This window comes from Carcharhinus amblyrhynchos, chromosome 10, assembly GCF_965287045.1.
Source record: "Carcharhinus amblyrhynchos chromosome 10, sCarAmb.v2.hapA, whole genome shotgun sequence".
Lineage (NCBI taxonomy): Eukaryota > Metazoa > Chordata > Chondrichthyes > Carcharhiniformes > Carcharhinidae > Carcharhinus > Carcharhinus amblyrhynchos.
In genome coordinates, this window is record NC_137333.1 from 101,466,795 (window position 1) to 101,485,839 (window position 19,045).

At 43.2% G+C, this 19,045-nt stretch overlaps 1 protein-coding gene and 1 pseudogene across 1 annotated transcript in view; both read left to right on the forward strand.

Annotated features, from left to right (window-relative positions):
• Positions 1-9,566: 9,566 nt before the first annotated feature.
• Positions 9,567-19,045, forward strand: part of pak1 (p21 protein (Cdc42/Rac)-activated kinase 1) — a 234,991-nt gene continuing 225,512 nt past the window's right edge. Inside the window, exon 1 of the mRNA XM_080197673.1 lies at positions 9,567-9,753. The gene's annotated coding sequence lies outside the window, so the exon portion shown is untranslated. The remainder of the gene's footprint in view (positions 9,754-19,045) is intronic.
• Positions 11,349-12,143, forward strand: LOC145349443 (malignant T-cell-amplified sequence 1 pseudogene; annotated as a pseudogene).

The following is a 19,045-nucleotide window of genomic DNA, read 5'->3' on the forward strand; positions in this document are numbered from 1 at the left end:
GGCCCAGCTCTGCAGCTTATCTATGTCCCTCTGCAAACTATAACATCCATCCTCACTGTCTATGTAGCCTATGTAGCCCTGCTCGACATGATAATTTTATTCTCTCAGCCTTTTTTGTTATTCCCAATCTCAACTTTCTGTCTTTCAGAAGGTACCAAATATATTAGACATGTTAGCAAAATTGAAGCCCATAGGATACAAAACGCAATAGCAATATTTTTAGGGTGGTGACAGCTGCCATCCAGAGAGTTGGCGGGCAACATATCCCCAATGACCCACTGCCATTTTATACATTGAAGAGTGTTGATTGGCAGCAGGTGGGACTTCTATCCTCACTTGGACAAAAGACCCACCTTGGAGAGCTGCCAGCCAATGAGGCCCCATCTTCAGAGAGATTAATGAGAATTGTTCCAGGGAAGAGGGAACACAATTCTGTAGGTAGATTGGAGAAGACTTAGAGCAGAGACAAGTAGAAGAAAATCTGATAGAGGTGTTTAAAATCTAGTGCTAGGGGACATGGATTAAAAATTAGCGGTCTCTCATTTAAGGTAGCAGTGAGGAGAATTTATTTTTCCCCTCAGACATTGGGAGTCTTGAAATATTTTTTCCCAGATAGAAGTAGAGGCAGGGTTAAGGCATGGCACACATCAACTCTGGTCTCCCAGATTGCCTGGATTCACTACAGTTTGCTTATCACAACAGGTCAGGGGACAGCATGGTGGCACAGTGGTTAGCACTGCTGCCTCACAGCACCAGGGATCCAGCTTCAATTACCGGCATGGATTACTGTTGGGAGTTTGCACGTTCTCCCTGTGTCTGCATGGGTTTCTTCTGGGTGCTCCAGTTTCCTCCCACAGTCTGAAAGACAAGTTGGTTCAGTGGCTTGACCTGAACAGACACTAGAGCATGATGACTAGGGGAATTTCACAGTAACTTCATTGCACTGTTAACGTAAGCCTTACTTGTGACGAATAAAAAAACTTTAACTTTAGATCCACAGCAAATGCCATCTCCCTGGCCCTACACACAACCCTGGAACACCTAGACACTTTTAAGGCTGAGTTAGATAGATATTTAATTGACAAGGGACTCAAAGTGTATAGGAAATAGATAGGAAAGTGGAGTTAAGACCATCAGATCAGTATGACCTCATCAAATGGTAGAGTAGGCTCAAAGGGTCAAACATCCTACTCTTGTTCCTAATTTGCAGGCTGGCATCATAGATGGTTTAGCAAGAGTAAATAAAGAGCTGTTCTCAATGGCTGAAGGGTTGACAACCAGATGGCACAGATTTTAGGTCATATGCAAATGAACCAGAATTAGCACAAGGAAAAATGTTTTTTTTAAAATGTATTTATTAGTGTCACAAGTAGGCTTACATTAACACCGCAATGAAGTTACTGTGAAAATTCCCCAGTCGTCACACCAGCACCTGTTTGGGTACACTGAGGGGGAATTTAGCATGGCCAATGCGCCTAACCAGCACATCCTTCGGACTGTTGGAGGAAATCGAAGTACTCGAGGAAACCCATGCAGACACGGGAAGAATGTACAAACTCCACACAGACAGTGTCCCAGCTGGGAATCGAACCTGGATCCCTGAGTCTGGGTTTTACACAAGTTGTTCCAATTTAAAACGCACTGCCTGATAGGCTGGTGGGTACAGATTCAGAAGTAGTTTTCAAAAATCATTGAAAAATAAGTGCAGGGAAATAAATTTGAGTTATTGTTCTTGAAGTAGATGCCACAGTCACAATGTCTGCCCTGTACAATTCCATCATAAACTTTGAGTACTTCTGACCATTGCACATTGCCTCTCGTGGAGCATGTTGCAACAAGTCGTGCTGTGTGGAAACTAGTTCTGTCTTGTTTGGTACTGTAAGCAAGCCAATCGAGATGGTCATTGAAAATTCTTGGCTGCTTTTTCTCTGGCGTTGCTTTCATCTGTGTTGTTGACATAATTAGAATAATGTTCTTGCTGGGATAGAAGATTTTGTACCTTACCTACTGCTTTCCACCAGATCTGGCATCTTGCTGTCTTCTGCCTATTGTACCCAGCATATTGATCAAAGTCACCCTGAGTGAACAGTTCGTGACTCCTGTAAGTCTGCTGTTAAAGCTGTAACAGTGTTGAAAAGTTAGCACTGAGATGAGGAGAAATCATTTCACTCACAGGTGGTAAATATTTGGAATTCTCTGCCCCAGAGGGTCGTTGATGCTCCACTGTTGAATGAATTTAAAGCTGAGGTGGACAGACTTTTCGTCTCTCAAGGAAATCAAAGGATATGGGGAATGGGCAGGAAAGTGGAATTTAAGCCCAAAATCTGCCGTGATTGTATTGAATGATGGAGCAGGCTTGATGGGCCCTATGGTCTATTCCTGCTCCTACTTCTTATGTTCTAACAGTCTAGAAGACAATTACTCTGGCTTTTTATCCAGGCTGTCTCTCAAAATTTTTCAAAATTTTTGGCAATGCAGCTTGCTCTTCTACAGACAAAACAAGCTTTTCACTTTAATCTCAGCTTGATTCTGATCTTGCTGGACAAGCTTTTCACTTTAATCTCAGCTTAATTCTGATCTTGCTGGTCTTGTCAAAACATCATAAGTTATTACTCGATGTGGTAGAGCTGCTTGAGTGATGTTGGATTTTGCAACCCCTGACCCCTCATTCAATGGAATCGTGGGATCATTAATTTTGAATAATATATCAAAAATAAGATCTCTGGATTCATGATGTAGGGGCAGCATGGTGGTACAGTGGTTAGCACTGCTACCTCACAGTGCCAGGGATCCGGTTTGATCCCTGGCACTGTCTCTGCAGAGTCTCCCCGTGTCTGCATGGGTTTCCTCTGGGTTCTCCGGTTTCCTCCCAAAGTCCAAAAGATGTGCTGGTTAGGTACACTGACCGTGCTAAATTCTCCCTCAGTGTACCCAAACAAGCACCAGAGCATGGTGACTAGGGGATTTTCACAGTACCTTCATTGCAGTGTTAATGTAAGCCTATTTGTGACAATAATACATAAACTTTAAATGATGATATCCCCCACCCTGAAGTTATCTTTCAAACTTGTGCCACCCGACCTGCATTTTCCCTTCCATTCCCACAGCCTTGTTCTTGCAAATTTGCTCAGATTCCTTTTATTCTCTGAGAAAAGTGATTCCTCTTCCTGCTCCAACTCTCACATGTTCATTTTGGGGATCACTGGGGGAATTTCACATTAACCTCACTGCAGTGTTAGTGTAAGCCTTACTTGTGACTAATAAATAAACTTTACTTTGGTGGATCTGGTCGATTTCATGATGGGCAGTTTTTTTTTTAAACAATAAAGTCTTGTCACGTCCCTAAGACATGAAAGGAATCATAAACTGTTTAAAGTCAAAACTTACTCCTGCAAATTCAAAACATGGAATCTGCGAGGCCGCAGCTGGAGTACTGTGTGCAGTTTTGGTTGCCGCACTTACGCAAGGATATTTTGGCCTTGGAGGGAGTGCAGAGGAGTTTACTAGGCTGATGCCGGAGTTGAGGGGGTTGAGCTATGAGGAGAGGCTGAATAAACTAGGCTTGTACTCGTTAGAGTTTAGAAGAATGAGGGGAGGTCTCATTGAGACATATAAGATGATGAATGGGATGGATAGGATAGAGGTGGAGAGACTCTTCCTGCTCAGAAAGGACAGTAGGACTAGGGGGCACAGCCTTAAGATAAAAGGGTTTAGAACGGAATTGAGGAGGAACTTCTTCACTCAAAGGGTGGTGAATCTCTGGAATTCTCTGCCCGTTGAAGTGGTGGAGGCTGTCTCGCTAAATATTTTTAAGACGCGGGTTGATGGGTTTTTGATAAGCGAGGGGATTAAGGGTTATGGGGAGAGGGCGGGAATGTGGAACTGAGCCACGACAGATCAGCCATGATCTTATTGAATGGCGGGGCAGGCTCGAAGGGCTAGATGGCCTACTCCTGCTCCTACTTCTTATGTTCTTATGTTCTGTTCTAACAAAACATAGACGGCTGTCACAGGTCATGTGATTCTCCAGTTGGCTACAGTTTCAGGAAATTTCCTATAGCATTTACATGACAAAAGCAACCATCATCAATGTGGAATCTGACATCTTTCTTTGTGAAGACACATTCCAATCAATGAAACCAGGGAGCAGCAGATGGTCAGTCTCTCCAGCCCTACACTCTGGTGTAGCGTGTTGGAATGCTTGGCTGTGTTAAAGATGCGATAAGAAGTCTCACAACACCAGGTTAAAGTCCAACAGATTTATTTGGTAGCAAACGCCACTAGCTTTCGGGGCTCTGTCCCTTTGTCAGGTGAGTGGAGAGTTCTGATCACAGAGCATATAAAGGCACACACTCAGTTTACAGAATACTGATCAGAATGTGAGTCTTTACAGCTAATCAAGTCTTAAAGGTACAGACAATGTGAACAGAAATAACATTAAGCATAGGTAAAAGAAATGTGTATTGTCTCCAGACAAGACAGTAAGTGAGATTTTGCAAGCCCAGGCAAGTCATGGGGGTTATAAATAGTGTGACATAAATTCAAGATCCCGGCTGAGGCCGTCCTCATGTGTGCGGAACTTGGCAATCTGTCTCTGCTCAGCAACTCCGCACTATCGTGTATTGTGAAGGAATAACCTGGTGTTGTGAGACTTCTTAATGTGTTTACCCCAGTCCAACGCCGGCATCTCCACATCTTGAAGATGCGATACAAGTCTAAATTGTTCCTGTTGGTTCGGGCAGAGGTGAAATTACAGGGACACTGTCCCCTTTCCCAGATAAGAGTCATCCTCAATGTCACTGGAATGTGACATGTGGAAAAACCAGTCAGGCGTGGGTTGATCCGTGAATAGAAGTGGATGGTCTAGGACGAGAATAGGGTTGGGCTGTGATTACCCCCTGCTGTCCCCACACTCTGTAACCGCCAACGTTTATCATCTTACCAACAGACAAGAAATAGCATGAGAGCAGCTAACTTTGAACAAAAACAGAAAACACTGGAAAGTCTCAGTAGGTCTGACAGTAACTGTGGAGAGAGAATAGAGCCAACGTTTCGAGTCTGGATGACCCTTCATCAGAGCTGGTAACATTTTGCCAGCATCTAACTTGACACAGTCCAAACTAGTAGCCCTTGGTCTAATCTACGCCAGACAGTCTTAGAGCCAGTGGAAATAAATAATAGGCTTTTCCTCCCATTTCAGTCAGCATCCCATTACAACTGGGTTTAACCATATATCATATGGTTTAACCATATCTAACCAACACAATTCCCGTTGGAGCTATTTGATAAGTTAGGAACAGGAGTTGATTTAATCAGTATTTCTTTCTGAATAAAATATAAGCCACGGGGTGGCAGTGCTCACAAAGTAAACCAGGCTTTTATTCATTCACAGGATGTAAAGCATCGCTGATAAGGCCAGCGTTTATTTTCCATCTCAAATTGCCCTTGGGAAGATGCTGGTGAGCCGCCTTTTTGAATGCAAATAAGTGGCTTGCTCAGCCATTTCAGAGGGCAGTTAAGGGTCACATTGCGATGGGCCTGGAGTCACAGATACGCCAGACCAGGAAAGAACAGCAAATTTGTTTCATTTAAAGTATATTAATCAACCAGATGGATTTTTACAATGATCTGACTGTTTTATGGTCACCATTATTGAGGCTAGCTTTTTAGCTCCATATTTATTTTGTTGAATTTAAATTCCACCAGCTGCTGTGGTGGGATTTGGACTCAAGTCTGTGGAACTTTGATGAAGGGCCACCCAGACTCGAAACGGCAGCTCTGCTCTCTCTACACAGATGCTGTAAGAAGTCTCACAATACCAGGTTAAAGTCCAGCAGGTTTATTTGGTAGCACGAGCTTCCGGAGTGCTGCTCCTTCATCAGGTGAGTGGAGCACCTGTTGGACTTTAACCTGGTGTTGTGACACTTCTTATTGTGCTCACCCCAGTCCAACACCGGCATCTCCACATCATGCATAGATGCTGTCATAACCTGCTGAGATTTTCCAGCATTTTCTGTCTTTGTCTCTGGATTACTTGTCTAGTGACATAACCACTAAGTTGTGAAACATCTGGAAAGGATGTTTTCTATGATGTGTCTGTAAACATTGATGAGAGTTATACTGGATATGCCGAATTTCCATAGCTTCCTGAGAATGTAGAGGCGTTGATGGACTTTCTTAACTGTAGTGCAGCATGGACAGGTTGTTGGTGATCTGGACACCTAGAAACTTGAACATCTCAACCATTTCCACTACGTTCCCATTGATGTAGACAGGGGCATGTCCTTCACTATGCTCCCGAAAGTTGATGACAATCTCATTTGTTTTACTGACATTTGTTTTGGGGGAGAGATTACTGTCGTCTCACCAGTTCACCAGATTCTCTATCTCTTTCCTGTACTCTGGCTCATCATTGATTGAGATCTGACCCACTAAGGTGGTGTCATCAGCAAACTTGAACATTGAGTTGGAGGGGAATTTGGCCACACACTCATAAGTGTATAAGGAGTATAGTAAGGGGCTGAGGACACAGCCTTGTAGGGCACCAGTGTTGAGGATGATTGTGGAGGAGGTGTCGTTGCCTATCCTTACTGATTGTGGTCTGTGAATTAAAAAGTCTTTTGCATCAAGGTCAGAGATTGTAATGATCCTTAACCAAATTGCCTAACTGATCAAAAGTTTGTGTGTCTGGAGCTTCAGGTTGCGTCAGATTCCTCTCAGATTGTAAGTTGGTGGGCCACTGACTGCGAGAAACTTCTGTTTCTCATTGGTTGCTATTTCGTACACCATGAAGTAATACCAGAGGCTCTAACTATACAGCCCCCAAGTCTCAATCTCAGGGTCAGATGGTTCTGTCTTCCCAAACAATGTCATCGTAAGATGGAGTCTTTACTTTTTCGCATGTTGACTTTTCAGTGGGTGGCATGGGTGACACAGTGGTTAGCACTGCTGCCTCACAGCACCAGGGACCCAGGTTCAATTCTGGCCTCGGGTCATTGTCTAAGTGGAGTCTGCACATTCTGTGTGTGGGTTTCCTCCAGGTGCTCCAGTTTTCTCCCACAGTCTGAAAGATATGATGGTTAGGCGCATTGACCCAAACAGGTGTCGGAGTGTGGCGACTAGGGGAATTTCACTGTGACTTCATTGCAGTGTTAATATAAGCCTTACTTGTGACTAATAAATAAAATGAACCTTCCCCTTCCAAGTCCGCACTGCGGGCTACCAATAACTGAACCAGATTTTTCTTATTGTCAGTGTAATGAGGCAACTCAATGCAGCAAACAATTAACTAAAAGGTTTGTTGATAATAAGAACTGTATACCTGATCACAGTTAATACAGTCTACTCTTAACAATACCCTGATTCCAACTGAAGTCCTCCGGTCCCAGGAATGCTTACCTTCTCCCCTGCTTAGCCCAGGTTCATGCATTTGTGCTCCATTAGCTCTGGCCCGGTCACATAGCCAGCAAAAGATTGTTCCTTAGAGGGGCTATGCCACCACATCTTCGCTCCTCTCAACTAAGTCATTAATGTAAAAATTTGAGGCCCCAGCACAGAGTCCTGTAGGACTCCACTCGTCACATCCTGCCAATCAGACAAAGACCCATTTATGCAGACTCTCTGTCTTCTGCCAGCCAACCAATCTTCTATTCACACTAATATGTTACCCCCTGCACCACAAGCTTTAATTTCCACAATAACCTCTTATGCAGCATCTTATCAAATGCCTTCTGGAAATCTAGAGACTCTCCTTTATCCAAGTGCATGTTGTTATTCGTATAACATAACATAATCTGTGGTGATTTACAAATATGTAACTTGGAAATTGTACTTTCAAGTTAAATTGACTGGATTAAATAAGTGTGCAGCAGGGGGCAGTAAGTGCCAAGAATAAAGGATGGGGAGTTTGAAAATGTTCCTTAATGTTTCTAGTTTCTTAGTAATTTTTTCATATAAAATGAATGAGGAAAACCATTTAGAATAAACATTTAAAGTGTATGTGTTTTTACTTTTTTTGCATTTGAAAGCATGGGTGGCACAGTGGTTAGCACTGCTGCCTCACAGCACCAGGAACCCGGGTTCAATTCCCAGCTTGGTTCACTGTCTGTGGAGTTTGCACATTCTCCCCATATCTGCATGGGTTTCCTCCAGGTGCTCTGGTTTCTTCCCATTATCTGGAAGACATACTGCTTAGGTGCATTGACTTGAATAGGCGCTGGAATGTAGTGACTAGGGGAATTTCATAGTAACTTTGTTGCAGTGTTAATGTAAGCCTTACTTGTGACTAATAAATAAACTTTTACTTTTCTAAATTTCCACAAAGCCTTTCAGAACCTCATCCCAATATCCTTAAGATATATCCTTAAAATACTGTAGATGCTGGAATCTGAAACAAAAACAGAAAATGCTGGATGACCCAGGCTCGAAACATTGGCTCTATTCTCTCTTCAAAGATGCTGTCAGACCTGCTGAGTTTCTCCAACATTTTCATTTTTTGTTCCCAATTTCCTTTGCTGTTAATGATGTACTGTCGATGTGTAGTCATTGTTGTAACATCGGAAATGCTGCGAACAACTTACACAAAGATAGCAAAGTGATACAGATCAGGTCATCTGTTTTTACTGAAGCTGGTTGAGGGAGGCATTGACCAGAACATTGAACTCCCGCATATAAAGTAAAATACTAGGCATGCTGGAAATCTGAAATGTAAGAAGAAAATTCTGGAAACACTTGACAGGACAAAGAGAAACAGAGCTAACAGTTCAGAATGGTGGTTATCGAGTGGTGTTCATTCATCCATTGTCGTAGTGTCTGCATGGTCTCCCCAGTGTACCATGCCTCAGGACATCACCAGGCAAGAGTGTTCTCTTCCTGCTGGGGAACACTTCTGCGGTCACGGGCATTCGGTCTCTGCTCTTCGGGTAAGTTTCTCCAAGGTGGCAATCACAACACGTGACAACACAGAGTTGCTGAGCAGAGACTGATAGCCAAGTTCCGCATACATGAGGACGCCCTCAAAAGGGGTCTTGGGCTCATGTCACGCTATTTCTAACTCCCACGACTTGACTGGGCTTGCAAAATCTCACTAACTGTCCTGTCTGGAGACAATACACACCTCTTTAACCAGAAAGTCTCTCCACTCACACCGTATGTGCCTTTAAGACTTGATTTGCTGTAAAAACTTGCATTCCAACCATTAATTTGTAAATTGAGTTTGTGTCTTCATATGCCCTGTTTGTGAACACAACTCCCACCCACCTAATGAAGGAGCAGCGCTCCGAAAGCTAGTGGCTTTTACTATCAAATAAACCTGTTGGACTTCAACCTGGTGTTGTGAGACTTCTTACTGCTTTTCAGTGATTGCAATGTGATGACCAAATGCAATGACATCATCCAAAGCAGCCACTTCCGGTCCGCACCTCAACCAACCCTGAGCGCCGGGTGGGCGGTGCCAGTGCCGCTCCCTGTGAGTGACGGGCGCCTGGACCAATTGGAACCGGGATCGGGGATGCGGTGTCCAATACGATGACTCTGCACGTGGGGGGCCGTACACGTTACGTTGAGCGGGAGGGCCTAACCGGAGGAGGAGCGGCCCGGAGCCTGAGGGGGAGTGAGGGAGGAAAACCGCCGGCAGCGCCTGGGAACCAGGACCCACAACCAGACCGATACCGTGACAGAACCCCCGCATGGGCGGGTAAATTCTGAGGCGAACGAACTCCAGCTTCTTGTCAGCGTTGCGTTTGCGGGCGGGAGGTGAGGAACGTGTTTTCTCCAACTCATTTCGATGGCAGGTTCGAAGTAGCCAACCAAGCAGCAGCTGAAGAGCCGGGACCCGCCTCGCCGCCTCCTGGCGACGGTCGCCGTGGCAACGGGCGCGCGGGGGCCTGGCCCGTCCCTCCGTCTCCCGGCAACGGTCGCGGTGGCAACGGCGCGCAGCATGGCCCGGCCTCTGCCGCCTGGCAACTGTTGTCCTGGCAACGGCGCGCGAACCTGGCCCTCGCCTACGCCGCTTGGCGACGGTCGCTATGGCAGCGGATCGCGTCGAACGTTGTGTGCGCCCAGAGCCAGTGCTCAGTTCCCGTTCAGCCCATCCCGCTCGTACTAGCCCTTTCCTTGAGTTAGCCAATTAGTTCCAGTCTTCTAACCCTTTCTCATTAACTTTATTTTTTCCTGTTCAACTATTTATCCCTTTTGAACATTGTTAAACCTGCTTCCAATAAATTGACAATACATTACAGATTAACAACACTTGCTGAATTTGGTTAAAAAAATTCTCATCTTTCCTTGCTTTTATTTCCAAGTATTTTAAATCTGTGTCTAGTGTTTATTTTTTTAAAATTCATTTGTGGGACATGGGTGTCGCTAGCTGGCCAACATTTATTGCCCGTCCCTAGTTGCCCCTTAGAAGGCGGTGGTGAGCTGCCTTCTTGAATTGCTGCAGTCCATGTGTTGTGTGTTGACCCACTCTGCCATTAGGGAGGGAATTCCAGGATTTTGACCCAGTAACAGCAAAGAAATGGCGATATGTTTCCAAGTCAGAATGATGAGCGGCTTGGAGGGGAATTTGCAGGTTGTGCTGTTCCCATGTATCTGCTGCCCTTGTCCTTCTAGATGGAAGTGGTTGTGCGTTTGGAAGCTGCTGTCTAAGGATATTTGGTAAATTGCTGCAGTGCATCTTGTAGATACTAACAGCAGCGTGTACTCAGTGTTGGTGGTGGAGGGAATGGATGTTTGTGGATGTGGCGTCAATCAAGCAGGCTGCTTTGTCCTGGATGGTGTCAAGCTTCTTGACTGTTGCTGGAACTTCAACCATTCAGGCAAGTGGGGAGTATTCCATCGCACTCCTGACTTGTGCCTTCTAGATGGTGGATGGACTTTGGGGAGTCAGGAGGTGACACGCTACAGTATTCTTAGCCTCTGACCTGCCCTTGCACCAACTGTTATATGGTGAGTCCAGATGAGATTCTAGGCAATGGTAACCTCAAGGATGTTGATAGTGGGGGTTTCTGAAATGATAACATCATTGAGCGTCAAGGGGCGGTGGTTAGTGCATCTCTTATCTACACATTGCCTGGCATTTCTGTGGTGCGAATGTTACTTGCCACTTGTCAACCGAAGCCTGGATATCGATCACTTTAAACAATTTTGCCTTATTTGAGTCCTCCATAATTTTGAATGCCGCTGTTATATTTCTGGAGCCTTTTCTACTCTTAAGGAGGACTATCCCAGCTTCTGTATTGGAAAAATGCTCATATCACACACTTACTCAAAGAGGTTGGGAAACAAAATGTCAGAAACAATTGGTAAATTAGTTTAACTTCTGTCAAAAAAGAAAAAAAAAGGAGTTTCTGAGGCAGCACCATGTTTAAAAAATTTGATGAGAAGGAAAATGTTTCAAACTGCATCCAGCTGAAAACATCTGTTATTAAAGGCATTAAGAATCAGTTGCTGGATCAGTTTCCAGTCATTGAACCATGGTTAAACCAAATCATGCCAAAGAAGGACCCTGTAAAAATAGTAAAATGCCATGAACATATAGAGATCCTGACTGTTAATGGAGAATTGTTGTTCTTCAGACAGAGTGAGGGATCTTTCTACCCCACCTTACGATTACTTCATAAATATCCTACTATCTTGCCACATCAACAGGTTGATAAAGGGGCCATCAAGTTTGTGCTCAGCGGGGCCAATATCATGTGTCCTGGTCTAACTTCCCCTGGAGCTAAGCTTCACCCAGCAGACACTGACACTATAGTTGCTATAATGGCAGAAGGCAAGCAACATGCCCTCTCGGTGGGAGTTATGAAAATGCCAGCAGATAAAATTGAGCAAGTCAACAAAGGTATTGGAATTGAAAATATGCATTACTTAAATGATGGCCTTTGGCACATGAAGACATACAAATAACACAAGTACCAGCAATGAGATACCTGCTAGAAAGAGAACATGGACAGACCCTGCTGCAAGACATGGAAACATTGGCACTATTGTTTTTTTAAATTTTGTATTGTGTAATTCCAACACTTCAAGGTGGAGGAAGAAAACAATTTTGTGTTTCGTCTGTCCTGGATTTATTTAACCTATTTAAACTTGTCCAACTTACTGAAGGACTTGTAATCTCATCAAGGTATGCAGCAGAAAGAAATTGGGAAATTGTTAGAATCCATTATAAAGAAAGCAATAAGCGGACATTTAGAAAGTCAAAATGCCATCCATCAGAGTCAGCATGGTTTTATGAAGGGTAAATCATATTTGACTAATTTTGCTTGAGTTCTTTGAAAATGTAACAAGCAAGGTGGATAATGGTGATCCTGTAGATGTAGAATATCTGGATTTTCAGGACGTGCCATGCAAAAGGTTAATACACAATGTTAGTTCTCATGGGATTAGGGGTAATTGATTAGCTTGGATGGAGGATTGGCTGACCAAGAGAAAGCACAGAGTTGGGATCAATGGGTCTTTCTCAGGTTGGCAAGATGTAATTAGTGAGGTGCCATAGGGTTTGGTCCTCGGGGTCTGAAACATTTACAATCTATATTATTGACTTGGATGCAATGAAAAGTGGGTGCCATAGCAAAATTTGTAGATGACACTAAAATAGGTGGGCTATTAAGTTGCGATAATGAAATAAGAAATTTGCATATGGATAGGTTAGGTGAATGAGTCAAAATTTGGCAGATGGAATTTAACGTGGATAAGTATGAGGTTATCCATTGTGGCAAGAAAAATGTAAAAGACAAATTATTATCTAAATGGAGAGAAACTTCAAAGTGCTTCAGTGCAGAGAGATCTGGGTGTTCTTGTGCATGAATCGCAGAATCTTGGCATTTATTGCTAAAGGAATAGAATATAAAAATAATGATGTATTGCTGCCACTTTACAAAGCATTGGTGAGACCACATTTGGAATATTGCGAACAGTTTTGGTCCCCTTACTTGAGGAAGCGTTTAGTTCCATTGGAGACAGTTCAGTGGAGCATCACTAGATTGATAAGAGATGAGTTTGTTTTATGAAGAGAGATTGAGCATTTTAGGCATATACTCACTAGAGTTTAGAAGAACGAGAGGAGATTTAATTGAAGTGTACAAGATGATCAAGATTCCTTTAGTTATAAATGCCAAAATTCCATTTGCTTTCCTTATTACTTGTTGTATCTGCATTCCAGTTTTCCGTCTCTTGTGCACAAGGACACCCAGGTCCCTCTGCATCCAAGCACCCTGACATCTCTTCCCATTTTAAATAGGAAGTTGCCTTTCCATTTTTCTGACCAAAATGGATAACCTCACACTTATCCACATTAAACTCCATTTGCCACATTTTGGTCCACTCTCCTAATCTGTCTATATCCATTTGTAAATTTCTTAACCATTTGTAAATTTCTTTCAACCCGGGTCCCTGGCACTGAGAGGCTGCAGTGTCGCCTTGTAGAAAAAGATCAACTTCATATTAGGTAGGTCCATTCAAACGTCTGCTAGAAGCAGGGAAAAGGCTATTCTTGAGTCAGTTGATGTGTGACCTCAGACTTTTGTATCTTTTTCCTGACGGAAGAAGGTGGAAGAGAGAATGTCTGGGCTGTGTGGAGTCCTTGATTATGCTGGCTGCTGTTCCTGAGGCAGCAGGAAGTGCGGACAGTGTCAACGGATGGTTTAGTTAATATTTTTAGGTAAGTATTTGTGTTTAACAAATTTGTGAATTTATAATTTATAAATGATTAATTTATGGATATAAATTATACATTTAATTACAAATTTATGAATTATCCTGATCCCACATTGAGCTGTGTTGCTACATGGTGGTTGTGGTTTTACTGCTTGGAGTTGGAGAGTAAAATTTCCCAGGACGTGATTGCTCTGTGTTGATAGTGAGTGAGACTCCAAACCTGTTTCTGTGCTGTATCTGGTCCACTTGTTTACCTATGGCTTTACTCCCCTGTAGAAGAGAGCATCTTCACAGGGTACTCCATTAAGGGCATTTGCAGGACAAAACATTGCCTGGAGATGTCTCATTGCCCAGCTGGCTTGCTTTTCTTTTATTTATAGTTTGTCTCTGTCTCCTTTCTCCTGGTGAATGAAACTATAAAATCTCTCTCGTGTCACTTGTTTTACATTCTTCATTTTTGGGCTGGGGGCATTATCATAACAATGTGCGTGATCAGAGTTTGGAGATCTTTAATTGCCTGCCAATTTGCATTATTGATAGTGTGGGGAAGGGTGGGATAGTGAATCTTCTGTTTTGTGGCAGATAATAAGAATCAGTTCTCTGAATGCATTCCTGTCAAATCTCATTCATTTTAGTAAGATTTGGGCATTTTAAGTAATGAATTTAAAAATAGCAGGAAAAGGAAAAATGTTAAAAGTGCTCACCTTATGGTTTTGTACCTGAATGCTCAGAGTGTTCCAAGCAAAATAGTGAGTGGAGTTTCTTGTGCGCTATTCAAACAAAGCATACCAATCACAAAGAAGGAAGCAAGACAGTGCAGAATGTAGTGTTACAGTCATAGCTAGGCAGTAGAGAAAGATCTACTTAATACGAGGTAGATCCATTCAAAAGTCTGACGGCAGCAGGGAAGAAGCTGTTCTTGAGTCGGTTGGCACGTGACCTTAGATTTTCATATCTTTTCCCCGACGGAAGAAAGTGGAAGAGAGAATGTCTGGGGTGTGTGGGATCCTTAATTATGCTGGCTGCTTTGCCGAGGCAGCAGGAAGTGTAGACAGAGTCAGTGGATGGGAGGCTGGTTTGCGTGATGGACTGGGCTAGATTTGCACAGATAGGTGTAAAGGGACAAGATATAGTTGGCGTTATGGAGGTGGTGGAGTTGCATTGTTGATGAAAGATGATATTGATACAATATTGAGGAAAGATATTAGCATAAGTGATGTGGAATCTGCATGGGTTGAGTTAAGAAACAACAAGAGGTTAAAAAAAAATTGGTGGGGGTGGTATACAGACTACCAAATTGTAGTGGTAATGGTAGGAAAAGCATTAGACAGGAAATCGGAGATGCACGTGTTAAAGAAACTGTTATCGTGGGTGACTTTAGTCTGCATATAGTTTGGGAGAGTCAAATTAGTCACAGCACAATAGAGGGGGAATCTTTGGAGGGTACACGTGATGGGTTTCTGGAGCAATATAATCATAGATAATCATAGAACCCTACAGTGCAGAAACAGGCCCTTCGGCCCATCGAGTCTGCACCAACCACAATCCCACCCAGGCCCTATCCCCATATCTCTATACGTTTACCCGCTAATCCTTCTAACCTACACTAAAGGGCAATTTTAGCGTGACCAATCAACCTAACCTGCACATCTTTGGACTGTGGGAGGACACCGGAGCACCCGGAGGAAACCCACGCAGACACGAGGAGAATGTGCAGACTCCACACAGACAGTGACCCGAGCCAGGAATCGAACCCAGGTCCCTGGAGCTGTGAAGCAGCAGTGCTAACCACTGTGCTACCGTGCCGCCCCAAATACATTGGGAAATCAACGAGATCAGGCCACCTTGGACTGGGTATTGTGCAATGAGAGAGGATTAGTTGGCAGTCTAGTTGTGAGAGAATCCTTGGGGATGAGTGACCATAATATGGTAGAATTCTTTATGAAAATGGATAGTGAGGTAGTTGATACTGAGACCAGGGTTCTGAATCTCAGTAAAGGTAACTATGTTGGTAAAAGGCATGAATTCACAATAATGGGCTGGGAAACATTACTGAAAGGAAAGACAGTGGACGGGCAATGGCAGGCATTTAAAGAACAAATAGGTGAATTCCAGAAATTGTTTATTCTTATTTGATTGAGTGGTAAGGGATCTGTGGCCAAACCATACAAGGGAAATTAGAGATAGTATCAGATTCAAGGAAGAAGCATAAAAACTGGCAAGAAAAAGCAATAGGCCTGAGGATTGGGAGCAGTTTAAAATTCAGCAAAGGAGGACCAAGAGGTAGGTTGATTAAAATAGAGAATGAACGTAAGCTGGCAAGGAAAATAAAAACTGACTGTAAATGTTTCTATAGATATGTGAAGAGAAAAAGATTGATAAAAACGAGTGTAGGCCCCTTACGCTCAGAAACTGGAGAATTCATAATGAGGAATAAAAAATTGACAAATTAAATTTGTACTGTATTCATGTCTTCCTTTTGTGAAGACATGAATAATGTGCCAGAAGTTCTGAGAGAAGCAAGTTTTTAGTAAGGAGCTAAAGGAAATCAGCATTAGTAGAGAAATGGTTTTGGCAAAGTTGATGGAATTGAAGGTGGATAAATCTCCAGGTGCTGATAATCTTCATCCCAGGGTACTTAAGGGAGTGGCCCTGGAAATAGTATTGAACTCCAAATGCTTTGGATTCTGGAATAGTTCCCACAGATTGGAGGGTGGCTAATGTAAGCCCACTATTCAAAAAAGGGAGGTAGCGAGAAAACAGGGAACTAAAGGCCCGTGAGACTAACTTTGGTACTGGGGAATTGCTAGAGTCTATTATCAAGGATTTCATAACTTGGAACTTGGAAGGCAGTGGGATAATCAGACAAAGTCAGCATGGATTTACAAAAGGGAAATCATGCGTGACGAATCTATTGGAATTTTTTGACGACATGACTAGTAGAGTTGACCAAGGAGAACTAGTGGATGTTGTTTATTTAGACTTTCAGAAAGCTTTCAACAAAGTCACATATGCAGACTACTATATATTAAGTTAAAGCACGTGGGATTGCAGATAACATCTGGAGATGGATAGCTAGTTAGCAGATAGGGAGCTAAGAGTTGGCATAAACGGGTCTTTTTCTGATTGGCAGTCAATGACTGGTGAGGTTCCACGGGGATCTGTGCTAGGACCGCCACTGTCACATATATTCATAAAAGCAAATTACTGTGAATGCTGGAATCTGAAACCAAAAGAGAAAATGCTGGAAAATCTCAGCAGGTCTGGCAGCATCTGTAGGGAGAGAAAAGAGCTGATGTTTCGAGTCCAGATGACCCTTTGTCAAAGACCTTGGAGTCCACATTCAGTCACTGAAAGTAAGTGTGCAGCAGACAGTAAAGAAGGCAAATGGTATGTTGGCTTTCATAGTGAGAGATTTGAGTACAGGAATAGGGATGTTTTGCTGTAATTGTATAGGGTGTTGGTGAAGCTACACCTGGAGTATTGTGTGCAGTTTTGGTGTCCTTAGCTGAGGAAGAATTGAAACTAGAAGCAGGAGTAGCCATTCAGCCCTTTGAGCCTGCACCACCATTCATTTTGATCATGGCTGATCATTGAATTCAATATCCTGATCCTCCCCATTCCTCCCATATCGCTTGATCCTTTAGTCCCAAGAGCGATATCTAATTTCCTCTTGAAATCAGACAACGTTTTGGCCTCAACTACTTTGTGATAGTGAATTCCATACATTCACCACCCTCTGGATGAAGAAATTTCTCTTCACCTCAGTTCTGAGAGGTTTACCCCTTATCCTCACACTATGAACCCTAGTTCTGGACTCCCCCCACCATTGGGAGCATTCTTTCTGAATCTATCCTGATTAACCCTGTTAGAATTGTATGTCCTTGCTCTGGAGGGAGTACAGCAAAGGTTTACCAGGCTGATTCCTGGGATGGCAGGTCTGTCATATGAGGAGAGACTAAGTTGGTTAGGATTATATTCACCAGAGTCTAAAGAATTTGGTTATCTGACCTAACATCCCCTTATGTGTCTTAGTGGCATACTGTCCCTGTGAAGTGCCTTGAAATGTTATATTACATTAAAGCTGCAATATAACTATAGGTTGTCGTTGTCGGGCAGTATGTTCTAACAGTGCTGTTCTTTGAAAGAAAAACATCTTCTGCCTTCAACATCTCTCCTCTGGTTGTTTTTGCCATTAACCAGTTATTGACCCTCCAGTTTCGCCATGTGATTGAAACCCTTTATCATTCTGGTCAAGTCTACTAAATTCCTCTCTAACTCTCTCTGCTCCCACCTTACTGAAGTTAAAATCATAAAAACCCTACAGCGCAGAAGGAGGCCACTCAGCCCATCAAGACAGCAACCCCACCCAGACCCCATCCTCTCATATTTACCCCGCCAATCCTTGTGACCTACGCATCCCGGGACACTATGGGGCAATTTAGCATGGCCAATGCACCTAACCCGCACATCTTTGGATTGCGGGAGGAAACTGGAGCACCCAAAGGAGACCCACATGGACATGGAGAAAACGTGCAGACTCCGCGTAGGCAGTGACCCAAGCTGGGAATTGAACCTGGGTCCCTGGAGCTGTGAGGTAGCAGTGCTAACCACTGTTACCAGCATGTCGCCCTTAATCTTACTATCATTCTGGTAAATCTCCTCTGCAAGGCCTTGATGTGCATCTGCAGGTCTATGGACAACAGTTGTGAAAATATGAATATGGTCCATATGTTTTTCAAATATAACATTTAGTTTTAGGAATTAATGTTTAACTGTAGAAAATGGCATGAATGCAATTACAGCAAGCTCGGAGCCTGTTACACTAAAAGATCAGAGTCATGTTGTCCTAATAGGTTAACAGCTGGAACAGTGAGGTAATTAAAATGGTAGGCTTTAGAGATTGCCAAAAAACCTCAAGAAATGTCTATTTGAAAAAGTGACCCATGCCTGATTAAGACACAAAGATAGAGCTAAAGCAGCAGGTCGGCTTACTTGACTAAAGAACTGGAAACATGATGTCTGCAAAGCTTGCAGTAATGGCAGTCCAGAGAGCTGTTTTTCTTCTTGGGAGATAGAACTTAAATGAGTTTAAAGTATTCAGGGAACCCTGAAAGGTTATTAATCCCATTTATTTAATCAGATCAAAAATAAATGATAAATGAGAGCTAATTTACCTACAAGATCGGTTTGAGGTCAGCAGGCTACTTCATTATGAATATTAAGAAGGCTCCCTGGTTTCAGTTTATTTGGGTACTTGCTGGGAGAGGGGCTTGCAGTTTGGACCTTTTGCAGTTTGCAGCTCACTGAGAGAATTTAGCCAGGGTAAGTAACATATAGACCTGCACTGTAAGAAGGAGTGAATAACTGATATCTTCGTTGACCA